At 46.3% G+C, this 21809-nt stretch overlaps 1 long non-coding RNA gene across 1 annotated transcript; it reads right to left on the minus strand.

Moving 5' to 3' along the window:
* Window positions 1–1197: 1197 nt before the first annotated feature.
* Window positions 1198–21792, minus strand: LOC119281737. Its single transcript, XR_005138532.1, has 3 exons — window positions 21671–21792; window positions 21133–21225; window positions 1198–1244 (listed from the first exon to the last, which is right to left on the minus strand). It is a non-coding gene; the product is annotated as an uncharacterized LOC119281737 (long non-coding RNA).
* Between the last annotated feature and the right edge of the window lie 17 nt (window positions 21793–21809).

The following is a 21809-nucleotide window of genomic DNA, read 5'->3' on the forward strand; positions in this document are numbered from 1 at the left end:
GACATCACATAAAGGGCTTTAAAAGAAATGCCACAGTCGGACGTCTGGGCGACATCACATAAAGGGCTTAAAAAGAAATACCACAGTCGGATGTCTGGGCGACATCACAGACAGGGATTTAAAAGAAATACCACAGTCGGACGTCTGGGCGACATCACAGACAGGGCTTTAAAAGAAATACCACAGTCGGACGTCTGGGCGACATCACAGACAGGGCCAATAACAAAAGTAAATAACAGGTCTGCCACCGTCGGACGTCTGAGCGACATCGCAGACAGGGCTTATAACAAAAGTAAATAATAGGTTTCCACCGTCGGACGTCTGAGCTACATCGCAGACAGGGCTTGCAATAAATGTAAACAACAAACTAGTCCATCCACAAGAATAATCTTTTAACCGGATTTATCACACATAAACCCCACCGGAGTTTTGTCACTGAGGCTGATACCTGACAAGATAAGATAATTATAGTACTCGAACAAAGTACAAGATAATTGAAAGATTGAGACTCTGCAGAGTTTGGAAGAACTGAACACAGCCAACGGATTTCCGTAGTCACAAAAGACTAGTTCCGTTTACGGTATTTCAGTAGAAACACATTTAACTAGTACACACCCATTTCACCTCACGTTGCCAGGAATCACCCTGGCCAACGTCCAAGAAAAACTTTGAGACGGGGAGGCCACAACCTCGAATAGCATGGGATCAAATTTCTATACGCGCGCTCTAAGGGGTGCCCCCCTCTCGGTCCCAACCGGAAACACCCATGCCCCCTGACCGGATGACGGGCTTTAATCCAGGGCCATGGAACCCTCATCCCGGCCTCTCCACTTGGTGTGTACCAGGAAAACGATTTGCAACTTACTATGCCATATTCCTTTCGGAAAACATGTGACAGTATAGGATGGGATGAATGGGAATGTGAGTTGTGTCATGACGACACGGAAGTCAAATAATCTGGCGTAAGACTGGCATGTCACAACCCTGCCATCTTACCCATCCTCATACCAACACATGGCTTTGCAAATATGTATCCAACAACATAATGCTTTCCGAAACTTACTTTCCGATTATGTGCATGAGATATACCATGCAAAGTGATGTTCATAAACATGCCATGACTATACTAAAATGCAAACATGCAACAACACTCATCATATCAAGAGTTCAAACATGCTTGCCTGGTTCGGAGTAGTCGGAGTCTAACTGTGCGAAGTTTGCAGCTCCGTCACCTCCTCCGGTATCTACGGTATAAGAAAAATACGTACGCAATGTAAATACCGTGAGTGTACAGAAAAGTGTTCCAAATATTTTTCATATAAATATGATAAAAAAACTAGACAAAAATCTAAAGAGAACAGAAAAAGAATTAATCAAAAATACTTTTCTGATCAAAAGTTATAAGGGTTTTGGTCCAAGGACCCATCTGTAATGAAACAGAAAACTTCCAGGGGGCTTTGCAGAAGAAACCAGAAAAACGGTTCAGAGAGAAAACGTATTTGCCAGAGTATGCCTTCTGCAAACGATTTAAAAAAAACACAAGAGAGGCTGACGGGCGGGTCCCACCCGTCAGGTTTGAAAGTTCAAACAGGGGAGTCGGGGCTCGTCGGCGCCCGAGAGCCGCGATGGTCGCCGGCGGTGATCCACGGCAAGGCAGGGAGATCGGAGTGTACCTCCGTGATCAGGGCGCCATTCCGCGTCTGCGGGAGGTGGTGGTGGTCGCCGGTGAGTACCACGTCGGCGGCGATGCTTGCTCCGGCGGACGGTGATTCGGGTGGTCGTGGATCTCGCCGGAGAGAGATGCGGAGGTGGAATTGGTGAGGGGGTTAGACTTGCGATAGCATGAGGAGGTATCTGACGAGGATAGGGCGCCGGAGATGGCCTTACCGGAGTGAATCACGGTGGGGGCCGATGTTGGAAATATGCCCTAGAGGCAATAATAAAAGTATTATTATATTTCATTGTTCATGATAATTGTCTTTTATTCATGCTATAACTGTATTATCCGGAAATCATAATACACGTGTGAATACATAGACCACAATATGTCCCTAGTGAGCCTCTAGTTGACTAGCTCGTTGTGATCAACAGATAGTCATGGTTTCCTGGCTATGGACATTGGATGTCGTTGATAACGGGATCACATCATTAGGAGAATGATGTGATGGACAAGACCCAATCCTAAGCATAGCACAAAGATCGTGTAGTTCGTTTGCTAGAGCTTTGCCAATGTCAAGTGTCTCTTCCTTTGACCATGAGAGTGTGTAACTCCTGGATACTGTAGGGGTGCTTTGGGTGTATCAAACGTCACAACGTAACTGGGTGACTATAAAGGTGCACTACAGGTATCTCCGAAAGTATCTATTGTTTTATGCGGATCGAGACTGGGATTTGTCACTCCGTATGACGGAGAGGTATCTCTGGGCCCACTCGGTAATGCATCATCATAATGAGCTCAAGGTGACCAATGTGTTGGCCACGGGATCATGCATTACGGTACGGGTAAAGTGACTTGCCGGTAACGAGACTGAACAAGGTATTGGGATACCGACGATCGAGTCTCGGGCAAGTAACATACCGATTGACAAAGGGAATTGTATACAGGGTTTGATCGAATCCTCGACATCGTGGTTCAACCGATGAAATCATCGAGGAGCGTGTGGGAGCCAACATGGGTATCCAGACCCCGCTGTTGGTTATTGCCCGAGAGTGGTCTCGGTCATGTCTGCATGTCTCCCGAGCCCGTAGGGTCTACACACTTAAGGTTCGGTGACGCTAGGGTTATTAGGAAGACTAGTATGTGACTAACGAATGTTGTTCGGAGTCCCGGACGTCACGAGGAGTTCCGGAATGGTCCGGAGGTAAAGTTTTATATATGGGAAGTTGTTAAACGGGCACCAGAAAGTTTCGTGGTTATACCGGTATTGTACCGGGACCACCGGAATGGTTCCGGGGGTCCATCGGGAGGGGCCACCCCTCCCGGGGGGCCACTTGGGCTGCATGGGGATAGCAGCCAGCCCCTAGTGGGCTTGGCGCGCCCCCCTCCTTGGGCCCATGCGCCTAGGGGTGGGGGGGAAACCCTAAAGGGGGTACACCCCCTTTGCTTGGGGGGCAAGCCCCTCACCCCTTGGCCGCCGCCCCCCCTAAGGGTTTTCCCTAGAGGGCCGGCCCCCCTTGCCCTTTCCCCTATATATAGAGGGGTGAGGGGAGGGCTGCAAAACACACCATAACTCAAGGCGCAGCCCCTCCCCTCCCCAACACATCTCCTCCTCCGTACGTGCTTGGCGAAGCCCTGTCGGAATACTGCCGCGTCAACTGCACCACGTCGTCGTGCTGCCGTTGGAGCTGCCTTCCTCAACCTCTCCTTCCTCCTTGCTGGATCAAGACGGAGGAGACGTCTCCCGTCCCGTACGTGTGTTGAACGCGGAGGTGCTGTCCGTTCACCACTAGGACATCGGTGATCCGAATCACGTTCGAGTACGACTCCATCATCACCATCTCCTTGGCAAGCTTCCGCTTGTGATCTACAAGTGGTATGTAGATGCAAACTCTCTCCCTTGACTCGTTGCTTAGATGAACTCATAGATGGATCTTGGTGAAACTGTAGGAAATTTTTTTAATTTTCTGCAACGTTCCCCAACAGTGGCATCATGAGCCAGGTTTATGCATAGTTCTCTTTGCACGAGTAGAACACAATTTTGTTGTGGGCATGGATCTTGTCATCTTACTTGCCTCTACTAGTCTTTTCTTGCTTCGGCGGTATTGTGGGATGAAGCGACCCGGACCAACCTTACACGTAAGCTTACGTGAGACCGGTTCCACCGACTAACATGCACTAGTTGCATAAGGTGGCCGGCGGGTGTCTGTCTCTCCCACTTTAGTTGGAGCGGATTCGATGAAAAGGGCCCTTATGAAGGGTAAATAGAAGTTGACAAAATCACGTTGTGGTTATTCGTAGGTAAGAAAAGGTTCTTGCTAGAACCCAATTGCAGCCACGTAAAAGATGCAACAACAATTAGAGGACGTCTAACTTGTTTTTGCAGCGATTGATCAAGTGATGTGATATGGCCAGAAGTTGTGATGAATGATGAATTGTGATGTATGAGATCATGTTCTTTGTAGTAGGATTCACGACTTGCATGTCGATGAGTATGACAACCGGCAGGAGCCATAGGAGTTGTCTTTATTTTGTATGACCTGCGTGTCATTGAAGAACGCCATGTAACTTACTTTACTTCATTGCTAAACGCGTTAGTCATAGAAGTAGAAGTAGTCGTTGGCGTGACAACTTCATGAAGACACGATGATGGAGATCATGGTGTCAAGCCGGTGACAAGATGATCATCGAGCCCCGAAGATGGAGATCAATGGAGCTATATGATATTGGCCATATCATGTCACAACTATATAATTGCATGTGATGTTTATTATGTTTATGCATCTTGTTTACTTAGGACGACGGTAGTAAATAAGATGATCCCTTACAAAAATTTCAAGAAGTGTTCTCCCCTAACTGTGCACCGTTGCTACAGTTCGTCGCTTCTAAGCACCACGTGATGATCGGGTGTGATGGATTCTTACGTTCACATACAACGGGTGTAAGACAGTTTTACACAACGAAAACACTTAGGGTTAACTTGACGAGCCTAGCATGTGCAGACATGGCCTCGGAACACGGAGACCGAAAGGTCGAACACGAGTCGTATGGAAGATACGATCAACATGAGAATGTTCACCGACGATGACTAGTCCGTCTCACGTGATGATCGGACACGGCCTAGTCGACTCGGATCGTGTAACACTTAGATGACTAGAGGGATGTCTAATCTAAGTGGGAGTTCATAATTTGATTAGAACTTAATTATCATGAACTTAGTCTAAAACCTTTGCAAATATGTCTTGTAGATCAAATGGCCAACGCTCATGTCAACATGAACTTCAACGCGTTCCTAGAGAAAACCAAGCTGAAAGATGATGGCAGCAACTATAAGGACTGGGTCCGGAACCTGAGGATCATCCTCATAGCTGCCAGGAAACAATATGTCCTAGAAGGACCGATAGGTGACGCTCCCGTCCCAGAGAACCAAGACATTATGAATGCTTGGCAGTCTCGTGCTGTTGATTACTCCCTCGTTCAGTGCGGCATGCTTTACAGCTTAGAACCGGGGCTCCAAAAGCGTTTTGAGCATCACGGAGCATATGAGATGTTCGAAGAGCTGAAACTAGTTTTCCAAGCTCATGCCCGGGTCGAGAGATATGATGTCTCCGACAAGTTCTACAGTTGTAAGATGGAGGAAAACAGTTCTGTCAGTGAACACATCCTGAAGATGTCTGGGTTGCACAACCGTATGACCCAGCTGAACATTAACCTCCCAGATGAGGCGGTCATTGACAGAATCCTCTAGTCGCTCCCACCAAGCTACAAGAGCTTTGTGATGAACTACAACATGCAGGGGATGGAAAAGACCATTCCTGAAGTGTTCTCAATGCTGAAGTCAGCAGAGGCTGAAATCAAGAAAGAACATCAAGTGTTGATGGTCAATAAGACCACTAAGTTCAAGAAGGGCAAGGGTAAGAAGAACTTCAAGAAGGACGGCAAGGAGGTTGCTGCGCCTGGTAAGCCAGTTACCAGGAAGAAGTCAAAGAATGGACCCAAGCCTGAGACTGAGTGCTGTTATTGCAAGGGGAAGGGTCACTGGAAGCGGAACTGCCCCAAATACTTAGCGGATAAGAAGGCCGGCAACACCAAAGGTATATTTGATATACATGTAATTGATGTGTACCTTACCAGTACTCGTAGTAACTCCTGGGTATTTGATACCGGTGCCGTTGCTCATATTTGTAACTCACAGCAGGAGCTGCGGAATAAACGGAGGCTGGGGAAGGACGAGGTGACGATGCGCGTCGGGAATGGTTCCAGAGTCGATGTGATCGCCGTCGGCACGCTGCCTCTACATTTACCTACGGGATTAGTTTTGAACCTTAATAATTGTTATTTAGTGCCAAGTTTGAGCATGAACATTGTATCTGGATCTCGTTTAATACGAGATGGCTACTCATTTAAGTCCGAGAATAATGGTTGTTCGATTTATATGAGAGATATGTTTTATGGTCATGCTCCGATGGTCAATGGTTTATTCTTAATGAATCTCGAGCGTAATATTACACATGTTCATAGTGTAGATGCCAAAAGATGTAAAGTTGATAACGATAGTCCCACATACTTGTGGCACTGCCGCCTTGGTCACATTGGTGTCAAGCGCATGAAGAAGCTCCATGCTGATGGACTTTTGGAGTCTCTTGATTATGAATCATTTGACACATGCGAACCATGCCTCATGGGCAAAATGACCAAGACTCCGTTCTCCGGAACAATGGAGCGAGAAACCAACTTGTTGGAAATCATACATACCGATGTGTGCGGTCCAATGAGAGTTGAGGCTCGTGGAGGATATCGTTATGTTCTCACTCTCACTGACGACTTAAGTAGATATGGGTATGTCTACTTAATGAAACACAAGTCTGAGACCTTTGAAAAATTCAAGGAATTTCAGAATGAGGTGGAGAATCAACGTGACCGAAAGATAAAGTTCCTACGATCAGATCATGGAGGAGAATATTTAAGTCACGAATTTGGCACACACTTAATGAAATGTGGAATCGTTTTGCAACTCACGCCGCCTGGAACACCTCAGCGAAATGGTGTGTCCGAACGTCGTAATCGCACTCTATTGGATATGGTGCGGTCTATGATGTCTCTTACCGATTTACCGCTATCATTTTGGGGATACGCTCTAGAGACAGCTACATTCACTTTAAATAGGGCACCGTCTAAATCCGTTGAGACGACACCGTATGAATTCTGGTTTGGGAAGAAACCTAAGCTGTCGTTTCTAAAAGTTTGGGGATGCGATGCTTATGTCAAGAAACTTCAACCTGAAAAGCTCGAACCCAAATCGGAAAAATGCGTCTTCATAGGATACCCTAAGGAAACTGTAGGGTATACCTTCTACTTAAGATCCGAGGGCAAGATCTTTGTTGCCAAGAACGGATGCTTTCTGGAAAAAGAGTTTCTCTTGAAAGAAGTAAGTGGGAGGAAAGTAGAACTCGATGAAGTACTACCTCTCGAACGGGAAAGTGGTGCAGCTCAGGAAAATGTTCCTGTGATGCCCGCACCAACTGAAGAGGAAACCAATGATGATGATCAAGGTACTTCGGATCAAGTTGGTACTGAACTTCGTAGGTCCACAAGGACACGTTCCGCACCAGAGTGGTACGGCAACCCTGTCCTGGAAATCATGTTGTTAGACAACGGTGAACCTTCGAACTGTGAAGAAGCGATGGCGGGCCCAGATTCCAACAAATGGCTAGAAGCCATGAAATCCGAGATAGAATCCATGTATGAAAACAAAGTATGGACTTTGACTGACTTGCCCGATGATCGGCGAGCAATAGAAAACAAATGGATCTTTAAGAAGAAGACGGACGCGGATGGAAATGTTACCATCTATAAAGCTTGACTAGTCGCTAAGGGTTATCGACAAGTTCAAGGGATTGACTACGACGAGACATTCTCTCCCGTAGCGAAGCTTAAGTCCGTCCGAATCATGTTAGCAATTGCCGCATACTATGATTATGAGATATGGCAGATGGACGTCAAAACGGCATTCCTTAACGGGCATCTTAAGGAAGAGCTGTATATGATGCAGCCAGAAGGTTTTGTCGATCTTAAGAACGCTAACAAAGATGCAAGCTCCAGCGATCCATTTATGGGCTGGTGCAAGCATCTCGGAGTTGGAATATTCGCTTTGATGAGATGATCAAAGCGTTTGGGTTTATGCAGACTTATGGAGAAGCCTGCGTTTACAAGAAAGTGAGTGGGAGCTCTGTAGCATTTCTCATATTATATGTGGATGACATACTCTTGATGGGAAATAATATAGAATTTCTGGACAGCATTAAGGCCTACTTGAACAAATGTTTTTCAATGAAGGACCTTGGAGAAGCTGCTTATATATTAGGCATCAAAATCTATAGAGATAGATCGAGACGCCTCATAGGTCTTTCACAAAGCACATACCTTGATAAGATTTTGAAAAAGTTCAAAATGGATGAGTCCAAGAAAGGGTTCTTGCCTATGTTACAAGGTGTGAGATTGAGCTCAGCTCAGTCACCGACCACGGCAAAAGATAAAGAAGAGATGAGTGTCATCCCCTATGCTTCAGCCATAGGATCTATTATGTATGCCATGCTGTGTACCAGACCTGATGTAAACCTTGCCGTAAGTTTGGTAGCAAGATACGAGAGTAATCCCGGCAAGGAACACTGGACAGCGGTCAAGAATATCCTGAAGTACCTGAAAAGGACAAAGGACATGTTTCTCGTTTATGGAGGTGACGAAGAGCTTGTCGTAAAGGGTTACGTCGACGCTAGCTTCGACACAGATCTGGATGACTCTAAGTCACAAACCGGATACGTGTATATGTTGAATGGTGGAGCAGTAAGCTGGTGCAGCTGCAAGCAGAGCGTCGTGGCGGGATCTACATGTGAAGCGGAGTACATGGCAGCCTCGGAGGCAGCGCATGAAGCTATTTGGGTGAAGGAGTTCATCACCGACCTAGGAGTCATACCCAATGCGTCGGGGCCAATCAAACTCTTCTGTGACAACACTGGAGCTATTGCCCTTGCTAAGGAGCCCAGGTTTCACAAGAAGACCAGGCACATCAAGCGTCGTTTCAACTCCATCCGTGAAAATGTTCAAGATGGAGACATAGAAATTTGCAAAGTATAGACGGATCTGAATGTCGCAGATCCGTTGACTAAACCTCTCTCGCGAGCTAAACATGATCAACACCAGAACTCTATGGGTGTTCGATTCATCACAATGTAACTAGATTGGTGACTCTAGTGCAAGTGGGAGACTATTGGAAATCTGCCCTAGAGGCAATAATAAAAGTATTATTATATTTCATTGTTCATGATAATTGTCTTTTATTCATGCTATAACTGTATTATCCGAAATCATAATACACGTGTGAATACATAGACCACAATATGTCCCTAGTGAGCCTCTAGTTGACTAGCTCGTTGTGATCAACAGATAGTCATGGTTTCCTGGCTATGGACATTGGATGTCGTTGATAACGGGATCACGTCATTAGGAGAATGATGTGATGGACAAGACCCAATCCTAAGCATAGCACAAAGATCGTGTAGTTCGTTTGCTAGAGCTTTGCCAATGTCAAGTATCTCTTCCTTTGACCATGAGAGCGTGTAACTCCTGGATACCGTAGGGGTGCTTTGGGTGTATCAAACGTCACAATGTAACTGGGTGACTATAAAGGTGCACTACAGGTATCTCCGAAAGTATCTATTGTTTTATGCGGATCGAGACTGGGATTTGTCACTCCGTATGACGGAGAGGTATCTCTGGGCCCACTCGGTAATGCATCATCATAATGAGCTCAAGGTGACCAATGTGTTGGCCACGGGATCATGCATTACGGTACGAGTAAAGTGACTTGCCGGTAACGAGACTGAACAAGGTATTGGGATACCGACGATCGAGTCTCGGGCAAGTAACGTACCGATTGACAAAGGGAATTGTATACAGGGTTTGATCGAATCCTCGACATCGTGGTTCAACCGATGAAATCATCGAGGAGCGTGTGGGAGCCAACATGGGTATCCAGACCCCGCTGTTGGTTATTGCCCGAGAGTGGTCTCGGTCATGTCTGCATGTCTCCCGAGCCCGTAGGGTCTACACACTTAAGGTTCGGTGACGCTAGGGTTATTAGGAAGACTAGTATGTGACTACCGAGTGTTGTTCGGAGTCCCGGATGAGATCCCAGACGTCACGAGGAGTTCCGGAATGGTCCGGAGGTAAAGTTTTATATATGGGAAGTTGTTAAACGGGCACCGGAAAGTTTCGGGGTTATACCGGTATTGTACCGGGACCACCGACAGGGTTCCGGGGGTCCACCGGGAGGGGCCACCCCTCCCGGGGGGCCACTTGGGTTGCATGGGGATAGCAGCCAGCCCCTAGTGGGCTTGGCGCGCCCCCCTCCTTGGGCCCATGCGCCTAGGGTGGGGGGGAAACCCTAAAGGGGGCGCACCCCCTTTGCTTGGGGGCAAGCCCCCCACCCCTTGGCCGCCGCCCCCCCTAGGGTTTTCCCTAGAGGGCCGGCCCCCCTTGCCCTTTCCCCTATATATAGAGGAGTGAGGGGAGGGCTGAAAAACACACCATAACTCAAGGCGCAGCCCCTCCCCTCCCCAACACATCTCCTCCTCCGTACGTGCTTGGCGAAGCCCTATCGGAATATTGCCGCGTCAACTGCACCACGCCGCCGTGCTGCCGTTGGAGCTGCCTTCCTCAACCTCTCCTTCCTCCTTGCTGGATCAAGACGGAGGAGACGTCTCCCGTCCCGTACGTGTGTTGAACGCGGAGGTCCTGTCCGTTCAGCACTAGGACATCGGTGATCCGAATCACGTTCGAGTACGACTCCATCATCACCATCTCCTTGGCAAGCTTCCGCTCGTGATCTACAACTGGTATGTAGATGCAAACTCTCTCCCTTGACTCGTTGCTTAGATGAACTCATAGATGGATCTTGGTGAAACCGTAGGAAAAAATTTTAATTTTCTGCAACGTTCCCCAACAGCCGAGGCGGAACGGAGTGGCCGAAGTCGGGGAAGGAGAGCTCCTCGTGGCTCGTTCAGTGGCTGTGCGGGGTCTTATGAGGTAGAGGAGGTGTGCCGGGGGCGAGAGTAGGTTCGGGGTGCTATATATAGCCACCCCGAGGCGGTTGCCGAGAACGGGGTTCTCCGGCGAGTTGATTACGGCGGCGCTGCGGTTGCACAGGAGGTTTCAGAGGCTAAACGTTGTCGTGGGTGTTCCATGGTTCCGTTTTTGTGCTAACCGCGTCGGGATTTGGGGGGTTTAGGGGGAGCTCGACGGAACAGGGCGGCGCGGGCCCATCGGCGGCAGGGAGCGCGCTCTGCGCGTGCCGTGCCACGGCGACGGTGCTGCATGCGCGCGCTGGCAAGGAGGTGGCCACGCGGAGCCACCAGGACGCTTGGGCGGCGCCGAACGGCGTTGTGCCGCCGTTCTGCTTCCTGTCGGCCGCTACGGCGCTGCGGCCGCCGCAAGACACGCCGGCGCAGGCGGGCCAGGGCGCCACCGACACCAAGAAGGCGCCAAGCGCGCGTGTGAGGCTCCGGACAAGCAAGCCTGGCCGTGAGCTATGTGCCAAGCGCACTGTGAGCTCGTGACTGAAGTTACTGACGAAGATAGACACTGAACTTCTGAATTTAACTGAATATGACTAGAACAGTGCATGCAAGGTGTTCGACAGAATGATCCAGGCATGTAGGGATTTTTCCTTGAGCTGGTTTTTGGTGGAGGGGCCTCTCATTGCATCTAGAGGCTGCCTGAATATTTGTGGAATTTTTGGAGAGGTGTAGATATGAATTTCACCAAATTTGGCAAATCTGGTCCAAACTTGCAGTGAGTGCAAATTTGAAATATTTGAACAGGAGAAGAGTGGGTCAAGATGGTTCTGGGTTGTGGGTTCAAAGGACTATCCAGGGGTGTTGAGTTGAGGTCAAAAATCAAAAGCATTAGGGCACTTGCTTTGCAATTCACCTAGGCTCAAAAGGATAGACATATTTATTTTGGGAGGAGAAACAGTTGGAATAAAATCCAAAAATGGACTTTATTTGTTTGGACAGAATGTCAGGGTTGAACTATAGTGGGAGGAAATGTTTTAGGGAAATTTCACCATAGGAAGCATGGTGAAATTTTTGAAGGGATCAAAACCAAATAAAAGCCCAAAACTAGAAGGGTTTTTCATTTTAATTGAAACCAAATCCAAGAAAAGGATTTTTGAGAGGGCAAACTTAGAAGATGGTTTTTAGGAAGGGTTTAAATGACCTCCTTTCAAACCAAGCAAGGCTCTTTTGAAAAAAAACAAACCACCAAAAATTTTGGAGTGTCACACAAACGCCCTGTAATTGCTTTACTTTATCACTAAACGGTAGCGATAGTAGTAGAAGCAATAGATGGCGTAAACGACAACGATGCTATGATGGAGATCAAGGTGTCGCGCCGGTGACAGGTGATCACGACGGTGCTTCGGAGATGGAGATCACAAGCACAAGATGATGATGGCCATATCATATCACTTATTTTGATTGCATATGATGTTTATCCTTTATGCATCTTATCTTGCTTTAATTGACGGTAGCATTTTAAGATGATCTCTCACTAATTATCAAGAAGTGTTCTCCCTGAGTATGCACGATTGCGAAAGTTCTTCGTGCTAAGACACCACGTGATGATCGGGTGTGATAGGCTCTACGTTCAAATACAACGGGTGCAAAATAGTTGCACACGCGGAATACTTAGGTTAAACTTGACGAGCCTAGCATATACAGATATGGCCTCGGAACACGGAGACCGAAAGGTCGAACGTGAATCATATAGTAGATATGATCAACATAGTGATGTTCACCATTGAAACTACTCCATCTCAAGTGATGATCGGACATGGTTCCTCTCGAAAGAAGTGAGTGGGAGGAAAGTAGAACTTGATGAGGTAATTGTACCTTCTCCCTTATTGGAAAGTAGTTCATCACAGAAATCATTTCTAGTGATTCCTACACCAATTAGTGAGGAAGTTAATGATGATGATCATGAAACTTCAGATCAAGTTGCTACCAAACCTCGTAGGTCTTCCTGAGTAAGATCCGCACCAGAGTGGTACGGTAATCATGTTCTGGAAGTCATGTTACTAGACCATGATAAACCTACGAACTATGAGGAAGCTATGATGAGCCCAGATTCCGCAAAATGGCTTGAGGCCATAAAATCTGAGATAGGATCCATGTATGAGAACAAAGTATGGACTTTCGTTGACTTGCTCGATGATCAGCAAGCCATGTTAAAAAATGGATCTTCAAGAGGAAGACGGACACTGATAGTAGTGTTACTATCTACAAAGCTCGACTTGTTGCGAAAGGTTTTCGACAAGTTCAAAGGTGTTGAATACGATGAGATTTTCTCACTCATATCGATCCTTAAGTCTATCTGAATCATGTTAGCAATTGCCACATTTTTTGAAATCTGGCAAATGGATGTCAAAACTGCATTCCTTAATAGATTTATTAAAGAAGAGTTGTATATGATGCAACCAGAAGGTTTTGTCAATCCTAAAGGTGCTAACAAAGTGTGCAAGCTCCAGCGATCCATCAATGGACTGGTGCAAGCATCTTGGAGTTAGAATATACGCTTTGATGAGTTGATCAAAGCATATGGTTTTATACAGACTTTTGGAAAGGCCTGTATTTACAAGAAAGTAAGTGGGAGCTCTGTAGCATTTCTGATATTATATGTGCAAGACATATTGTTGATTGGAAATGATATAGAATTTCTGGATAGCATAAAAGGATACTTGAATAAAAGTTTTTCAATGAAAGACCCCGGTGAAGCTGCTTACACATTGAGCATCAAGATCTATAAGATAGATCAAGACGCTTGATAAGATTTTTCAATAAGTACATACCTTGATAAGATTTTGAAGTAGTTCAAAAATAGAACAGTCAAAGAAGGAGTTCTTGTCTATGTTGCAAGGTGTGAAGTTGAGTAAGACTCAAAACCCAACCATAAGCAGAAAATAGAAAAAGAGAATGATAAGTCATTCCCTATGCCTCAGTCATAGGTTCTATAAAGTATGCTATGTTGTATACCAAACCTATTGTATACCTTGCTCTGAGTTTTGCAAATGAATACAATTTTGATCTAATAGTAGATCACTAGACAACGGTCAAGAATATCCTTAGTGAGGACTAAGGAGATGTTTCTCGATTATGGAGGTGATAAAAGAGTTCGTCGTAAAAGTTACATCGATGCAAACTTTTACACTGATCCAGATGACTCTAAGTCTCAATCTGGATACATATTGAAAGTGGGAGCAATTAGCTAGAGTAGCTCCGTGCAGAGCATTGAAGACATAGAATATTTGCAAAATACATATGGCTCTGAATGTGACAGACCCGTTGACTAAACTTCTCTCACGAGCAAAACATGATCATACCTTAGTACTCTTTGGGTGTTAATCACATAGCGATGTGAACTAGATTATTGACTCTAGTAAACCCTTTTGGTTTTTATCACATGACGATGTGAACTATGGGTATTAATCACATACAGATGTGAATATTGGTGTTAAATCACATGATGATGTGAACTAGATTATTGACTCTAGTGCAAGTGGGAGACTGAAGGAAATATGCCCTAGAGGCAATAATAAAGTTATTATTTATATCCTTATTTCATGATAAATGTTTATTAATCATGCTAGAATTGTATTAACCGGAAACATAATACATGTGTGAATACATAGACAAACAAAGTGTCACTAGTATGCCTCTACTTGACTAGCTCGTGAATCAAAGATGGTTAAGTTTCCTAACCATAGACATGAGTTGTCATTTGATTAACGGGATCACATCATTAGGAGAATGATGTGATTGACTTGACCCATTCCGTTAGCTTAGCACACGATCGTTTAGTATGCTGCTACTGCTTTCTTCATGACTTATACATGTTCCTATGACTATGAGATTATGCAACTCCCGTTTACCGGAGGAACACTTTGTGTGCTACCAAACGTCACAACGTAACTGGGTGATTATAAAGGAGCTCTACATGTGTCTCCGAAGGTACATGTTGGGTTGGCGTATTTCGAGATTAGGATTTGTCACTCCGATTGTCGGAGAGGTATCTCTGGGCCCACTCGGTAATGCACATCACTATAAGCCTTGCAAGCATTGCAACTAATGAGTTAGTTTCGAGATGATGTATTATGGAACGAGTAAAAGAGACTTGCCGGTAACGAGATTGAACTAGGTATTGAGAAACCGACGATCGAATCTCGGGCAAGTAACATACCGATGAGTCGATGACAAAGGGAACAACATATGTTGTTATGCGGTTTGACCGATAAAGATCTTCGTAGAATATGTGGGAGCCAATATGAGCATCCAGGTTCCGCTATTGGTTATTGACCGGAAACGTCTTTCGGTCATGTCTACATTGTTCTCGAACCCGTAGGGTCCGCACGCTTAAGGTTTCAATGACAGTTATATTATGAGTTTATGAGTTTTGATGTACCGAAGGAGTTCGGTGTCTCGGATGAGATCGGGGACATGACGAGGAGTCTCGAAATGGCCGAGACGTAAAGATCGATATATTGGACGACTATATTCGGAGTTCGGAAAGGTTCCGATTGATTCGGGTATTTTTCAGAGTACCGGAGAGTTACGAGAATTCGCCGGGGAGTATATGGGCCTTATTGGGCCATACGGGAATAGAGGAGAGAGGCCGAAAGGAAGGAGGCGCGCAGCCCCCCTCTGGTCCGAATTGGACAAGGGGTGCAGCCCCCTTTTCCTTCCTCCTCTCCCCCTCTTTCCTTCTCTCCTACTCCAACAAGGAAGGGGGGGAGTCCTACTCCCGGTGGGAGGAGGACTCCTCCTGGCGCGCCCCTCCTAGGTCGGCCGCCCCCTCCGCCCTTGCTCCTTTATATACGGGGGCAGGGGGGCACCTCTAGACAACAACAATTGATCCCTTGGATCTCTTAGCAGTGTGCGGTGCGCCCCTCCACCATAGTCCACCTCGATAATATTGTAGCAGTGCTTAGGTGAAGCGCTGCGACGGAAGAACATCAAGATCGTCACCACGCCGTCGTGCTGACGGAACTCTCCTTCGACACTTGGCTGGATCAGAGTTCGAGGGACGTAATCGAGCTGAACGTGTGCTAGAACTCGGAGGTGCTGTAGTTTCGGTGCTTGATCAGTCGGGCCGTGAAGACATACGACTACATCAACCGCGTTGTGCTAACGCTTCCGCTTTCGGTCTACGAGGGTACGTGGACACACTCTCCCCTCTCGTGGCTATGCATCACCATGATCTTGCGTGTGCGTAGGAATATTTTTGAAATTACTACGTTCCCCAACACTTAGTGAGACGGCGAAGCTGGTTCAGTGACCGTGGTGGCACAGGATGGTGGGCGGCAGGTTGGGCGGTGCACTTTGGATCGTCCGTAGTGGTGGTGGGTATTTGGGTCAGGAGAAATCACTGGTGGCTCGTCCGGCTCTGACACGGCGATGCCTGCGGGCGCCCCCGGACCTTCCTGAAGGGCGTCGAGTATACCCCTCCCCCACTACCCCCCCATGTACCAGGGGAAACCCTAGGACTAGTCTGGGCAGCAGCGGTGTTGTCGTCGCATTCCTTCTTGAAGGTGTTGCTCGGTACATGACACTTCGGATTGCTAGGAGCGTGGTGGAACTTGTCCAGAGGGTGAAGCGGTTGCCGGCCATCTTCACTTTGTTGATCTGTCGGTGTCGGCATTTGTTTCTCTTTCTTTCTCTCGTTTTTATTTTAAGCTTGTTTGTGTTGCGACCCTAGCAAGCTGGATGTATCGGATGGTTGCTTTATAATATAAAGCGGGGAAACCCTTTATCATCAATACAAGATATTTGTGTAGTTTGAATTAAACTGCAAAAACATCTTATATTTAGGTATGGAGATAGTAAATAATTGGTTGACACTAACATTGATATTAGAAATATTAACCTTTTTTAGGGAAGAAATATTATTAGTTAGTGAAAGGTGCTTACCTTGATTAGTGCTAAACACATTTAGCACTAAACACCAGGACATAGGTCATTTCGATGGATGCGGTTGAACGGATGAGATATATTGGGTGTTAGCAACTCACTTTTTTATTTATAGGGATTTGACTATTTGTCGCCCAAGGTGAATCCTTCACCCCAGCCAACTTGTACCTCTGGGAACCCTATTTATCTAAGCTTCCCTAAACTTAAGGCAAGCAAAGAAAGCCAAAATGCCAAACCATCCACCCATCCACCACTACCATAATGACCCACTATGCCGACGGCCCAAGCCGTCGGGATAGGCCTATGTCAATGGCCCCCGTCGGCATAGCGCCGTCTGTAACATATGCGGCGGCGTACCTCGGGATGCCGTCGGCATATAAGGCTTTGCCAACGGCTTCTGTACGGCCATCGGCATAGATTCACCGTCGACAAACTTCCACGCCTAACGGTGGCTGACGGTGCCGTCGTCAAATGCTGACCAACCAGAAGACGCCACGTTGCACGTGTATGCCGACGGCTAGGCCCTTAGCATAGATTCAAATCTATGACGACGCCCTAGCCGTTGGCATACCTACATGCCAGAAATGCCCCAGGAGACGCCATGTGTCCACCTATGCCGATGGCTAGGCCGTCGGCGTAGATTCAAATCTATGTCGCCGTCGGCATATATATGCCCTAGGAACTACCAGTGGGCGACACATGGAATCTATGCCGATGGCCTAGCCATCGGCTTATGTGTAAAACTATGCGGATGACATCGACATAGGTGCCACGTGTCACCCACTGATAGCTCGCCGCTGCCCTATGCCGACGGCCAAGCCGTCGGCATAGTTTTTGTCTGATTTTTTTCTTTTTTCTGTTTGAATTCAATTCAAATACACAGGAGATATATATGATGAAATGGACATAAACAGAACATATATATATCATCCTCACAACCAACAACACCACCATCACAATGACATAAGTATATATGTGCTCACAACCAACACCACCACCATCACATCCTCACAACCAACACCACCGACAAACATAAACATATCAGAAACAACATAAGCATCTAAGAAGCACACAAGTCATCTAATGGAGCATAAAAGACCACAAGTCATCTAAAGCACACAATTATATCATCACCACCATCGTCACCCACAAGCTTAAGAGCCAGTACGTCCACCACCACTACCAAGGTCGTCACCACCAAGTCCGCCAAAGCCCAGGTCGTCACTGCTAGTGGTAGCGCTACCGCCAAGGCCACCACAGTAGGAGGATTCATTCCCGTCCATTCCTCTTGAACAAAATCACTAAAAGAAGAAAAGTGGTGTTAGACCGTGACTAAGCGAACATAGAACATGATGTTGTGCAAGACATAAAGGAATGGTGTAGTGGTATTACCTCATCCACACTTCCTCAACTTCCTTGATGTTCTGCAAGACATAGAACATGAGGTTCTCCCACTCTTGTCGTGGCATGTTATAAGGTTTTGGGCCCCCAGCCCTGCCACCTTGCCCGCTGAATAGATGGAGCTTGGGTTGATACCTGGGCTCTTCTATATTGTATCAAGGCACCTTATTATGCAGATGGGGAACATGGTCTAGAAAGTACGATGTCCTGAGGGCTAACACGTCCTCTAAGATATCTGCCTCAGCTATGGAAGCTTCAATCTTAGCTTTGTTTCCATATTTCTGTTGGAGATGCTTGTTCTGTCTCTCAGGGCCGTACTGCCTACGATTCTGCACAGCCCCCCCCCCCCAACAATACCTCGTTCGCGAGGTGCAAAATGAGATGTTTCATCGGAGTAAAGAAGCCTGGCGGAATGATCTTATCTATCTTGACTATCAACTCTGGTGCCTTCTTATGCAATTGTTCACTCATGTCTTTACTTACTTCTTTAGCACACAGCATGTGGACGAAACGGTTTAGCTCGGCAAGCACTCGTCAGACATGCTCGGGGACATAGCCTCGAATCATCACCGGCTTTATCCACTCAATCCATACATGGTAGTCATTACTCTTAAGCCCGATCACTTTGCCCATTGCAAGATTGACTCCCTTACTTATATTCGATGCATAACCATCAGTGAACTTCAAAATGAGTTTGAGCCAGATAAGTACTTCCTTCTTTTTTGGCGGTTTAAGAACAATGTCAACATCTGACTTGAACCAGTTTCTTCGACCGCTTGTGGGAGGCTTCATGTTTAGACATGGTCTATCACAAATTCTCTGTTGACCGGCTCTAGCTTTAACGTTATCCTTCGTCTTATCAGGAATGTTGAGGATCATGCAGAAAAGGGACTCTGCGGCATTCTTTTTGGTGTGCATCACATCGATGTTGTAAGGAAGTTTGAGGTTCTTGAAATAGGGAAGCTTCAAGAAGGGGGTAATGTGAGTCCAGTTGTGCGTCTCACCATATCCCTCGAAGCCTTTGCCTTTAGGCTTGAGAGCTTTTAGCTAAGAAAGAACATCTAGCCCCAAAAATGTTGGAATCTCGATTACTTCATCGACAACCCGGCCTTTCATGAAGTTCTTCTTGTATTCCCTGTCTGGATGGTCTGGAGGGAGGAACTGTCGATGCAGGTCAAAGGCTACATACTTGCCACCCTTATTCAGCCAAATCAAACACAGAGCCTGCATGCACACTGGGCATGGCATCTTCCCACTTGTACACCATCCGCAGGAAAGTCGTGCATGCAATAGTGCAACCAAACTTTCATCAAAAAAATTCTCTATAGATCACGATCGTATGTCAACCTCAGAAAGTACCAAGAATGGTGCAAATCATCCACCAGCGGCTGCATAAACACACCCAATTGCTTCCCCGGGTATTTTAGGCCCTGGAATGATGAGCGACAAGAACATGGTCTTGCATTGCAATAGGGCATCGGGAGGGAGATTGAGAGGAATTACAAACACGGGCCAGCAGCTATATGGATTGGACGACATACCATATGGATTGAACCCATCACCTGATATGGCAATTCTAACATTCCTAGCCTCGGCCGCTTCCTCGGGGTATTCTTCATCGGATAACTTCCATGCTTCGCCTTCTAATGGATGTATGATTTTATTTGGATGGTACCTTATACCTTCCTTGTGCCACATCATCATTTTGGCAGACTCCTTCGTGATGATAAAGCACTACAGTCTTTCTATGAAATGGAGATACCGAAGAACATTAGCGGGGATGGCTAGCTGCCTTTTCTCACCGACCACCTCAAGGTACCGAGACGAACCACACTGCATATAATACTTGTAATCCGCATACTCGTGCCTAAACAGAAGGCAATTATACGGACAAACATGTATTTTCTCATAATCCATAGAGAGTGTCCTCATAATTTTCTTTGTAGCGTACATGCTTTTCGGCAGTTCATGACCCTTAGGGAGGTTGTTAGCCATACTCCCAGGAATGCTTCAAAGCATTTCTAGCTATAGTACTCAGTCCTGACTGCAATTAGTTGCGCGATGGCGTCTAGATGAGATATATTGGCACCCAGATAAAGAGGTTTCTACGACGAGGCCAAGACCTCCAAGAAGGCCTTTGCGGTTGCCTCCGGCTCCTCCGGTTCATTCTATGAAGGTGTCGCATGTGCTGTTTATGCAGCAATGACATGATCTAGCATGTATCTGACCCTGTTGTCCGCATAACCATCGATGCGTTGTCGCGTCACCTCCTCTCTACCACGGTCCCGCGCGACTAAGTTTATCAGTGACATGTCAAAGTTTGGCAAATATCCATGCGTCCGAAGGTGGTCAGTCATGTCCTTTTGATTTCTAGGTGACATCTGGCACATTTCAAACAGGGGCATTATGGGATAATTCTGATTGGATTACAGAATATCTCCTTCAAATACACATCAGTTTTCATGATCCACTCTGATGTTACTCGATAAGGACGGATAAAACCACTGTACATCCACTGGTTATCTACCATCCTATGCTTTATTGGGAGCCATACAACAAAACTAAGTATTCATTTAAATTAATCCCATCAAAATTTTATTTTCTACCGTGTTGACGCATTGCAACCACCTACATCTCTAATAGGTAAACATTGGTCCTAATCCCACCCGAGGATGTGTAGATTGAGTACGTTCTCCATGCTCTACCCTGTTCCGAGACAAAATTTCGGCAGCACCTCCCCGTTGTTCTCTAGATACACGTCTTGACTAATAGCAGAGAATGTGCTCTGGAGAGCAGTGGGGAGGAACCGCCAAAAGCATGTCTTGGAACGGGGTAGAGCATGGAGAACGTACCCAATCTACACATCCTTGGGCTGTCCGTGGAAAACGCTGGACAATCCAACAGAGCTGCGGTGATAAATATCGAATTGAATGCATATTTATTGATGCAACCCTTTCAAACGGGAGACGCCTTGGTTACGCGACTTGACTTGAGAATGAAATCTAGTGATACGATTGAAAGAACATAGGAGGTGAAGGCGGATTCATAGCTCACCCACGGTTGTAGAGGAAGTAGTCAAATCGTGGCAGGATCACGGACCAACTACTTTGATGACGATGATTCCAAAGGAATGCAACACGACGAAGCCTGTAAATTTACCGACTGAACAACTTAGATCATCACATCTCAGTATCATGTCAAATTTTCTTTAGCAAGATTATCATGATGAAGAATCCACTCATCATGATCCAAATTTTAACATCAGTCTATCTATAGACATTACAAAACATCTACGTATATATCATATCCAATATGTATAGAAAAAAACTACAAGAACTACATAAAACATAAAAAAATCTAAATAATCTATCCATCTATATATCAACAAGATTTGTATTTCTCAACTAACCTATCAAAAATATTTTAATATTTATAATCCATCTATCTAACTATTTATATATCTAACTAATCATTCCATCTAAATCCTAAACTAACTAACCTATGACAGCAGCAGCAAGCAGCGGCAGCAACAGCAACAGGAACAAGCATAGAAATGTAGTAGCAGTAAGTAGAGCAAGCAGCAGGGGCTCACCGGCAAGGCAGGGAGGGGTCAAGGCGAGCCGGCGGCCGATTGGGCGGGTCGGGATGAGGCGACGTAGGGCGTGGCAGGGGAGGCCGGCGCACGGGGTGGAGCAGGGCGGGGCAGCGATGAGGTCGGGGCAGAGCAGGGC

Source organism: Triticum dicoccoides, chromosome 3B, assembly GCF_002162155.2.
Source record: "Triticum dicoccoides isolate Atlit2015 ecotype Zavitan chromosome 3B, WEW_v2.0, whole genome shotgun sequence".
Lineage (NCBI taxonomy): Eukaryota > Viridiplantae > Streptophyta > Magnoliopsida > Poales > Poaceae > Triticum > Triticum dicoccoides.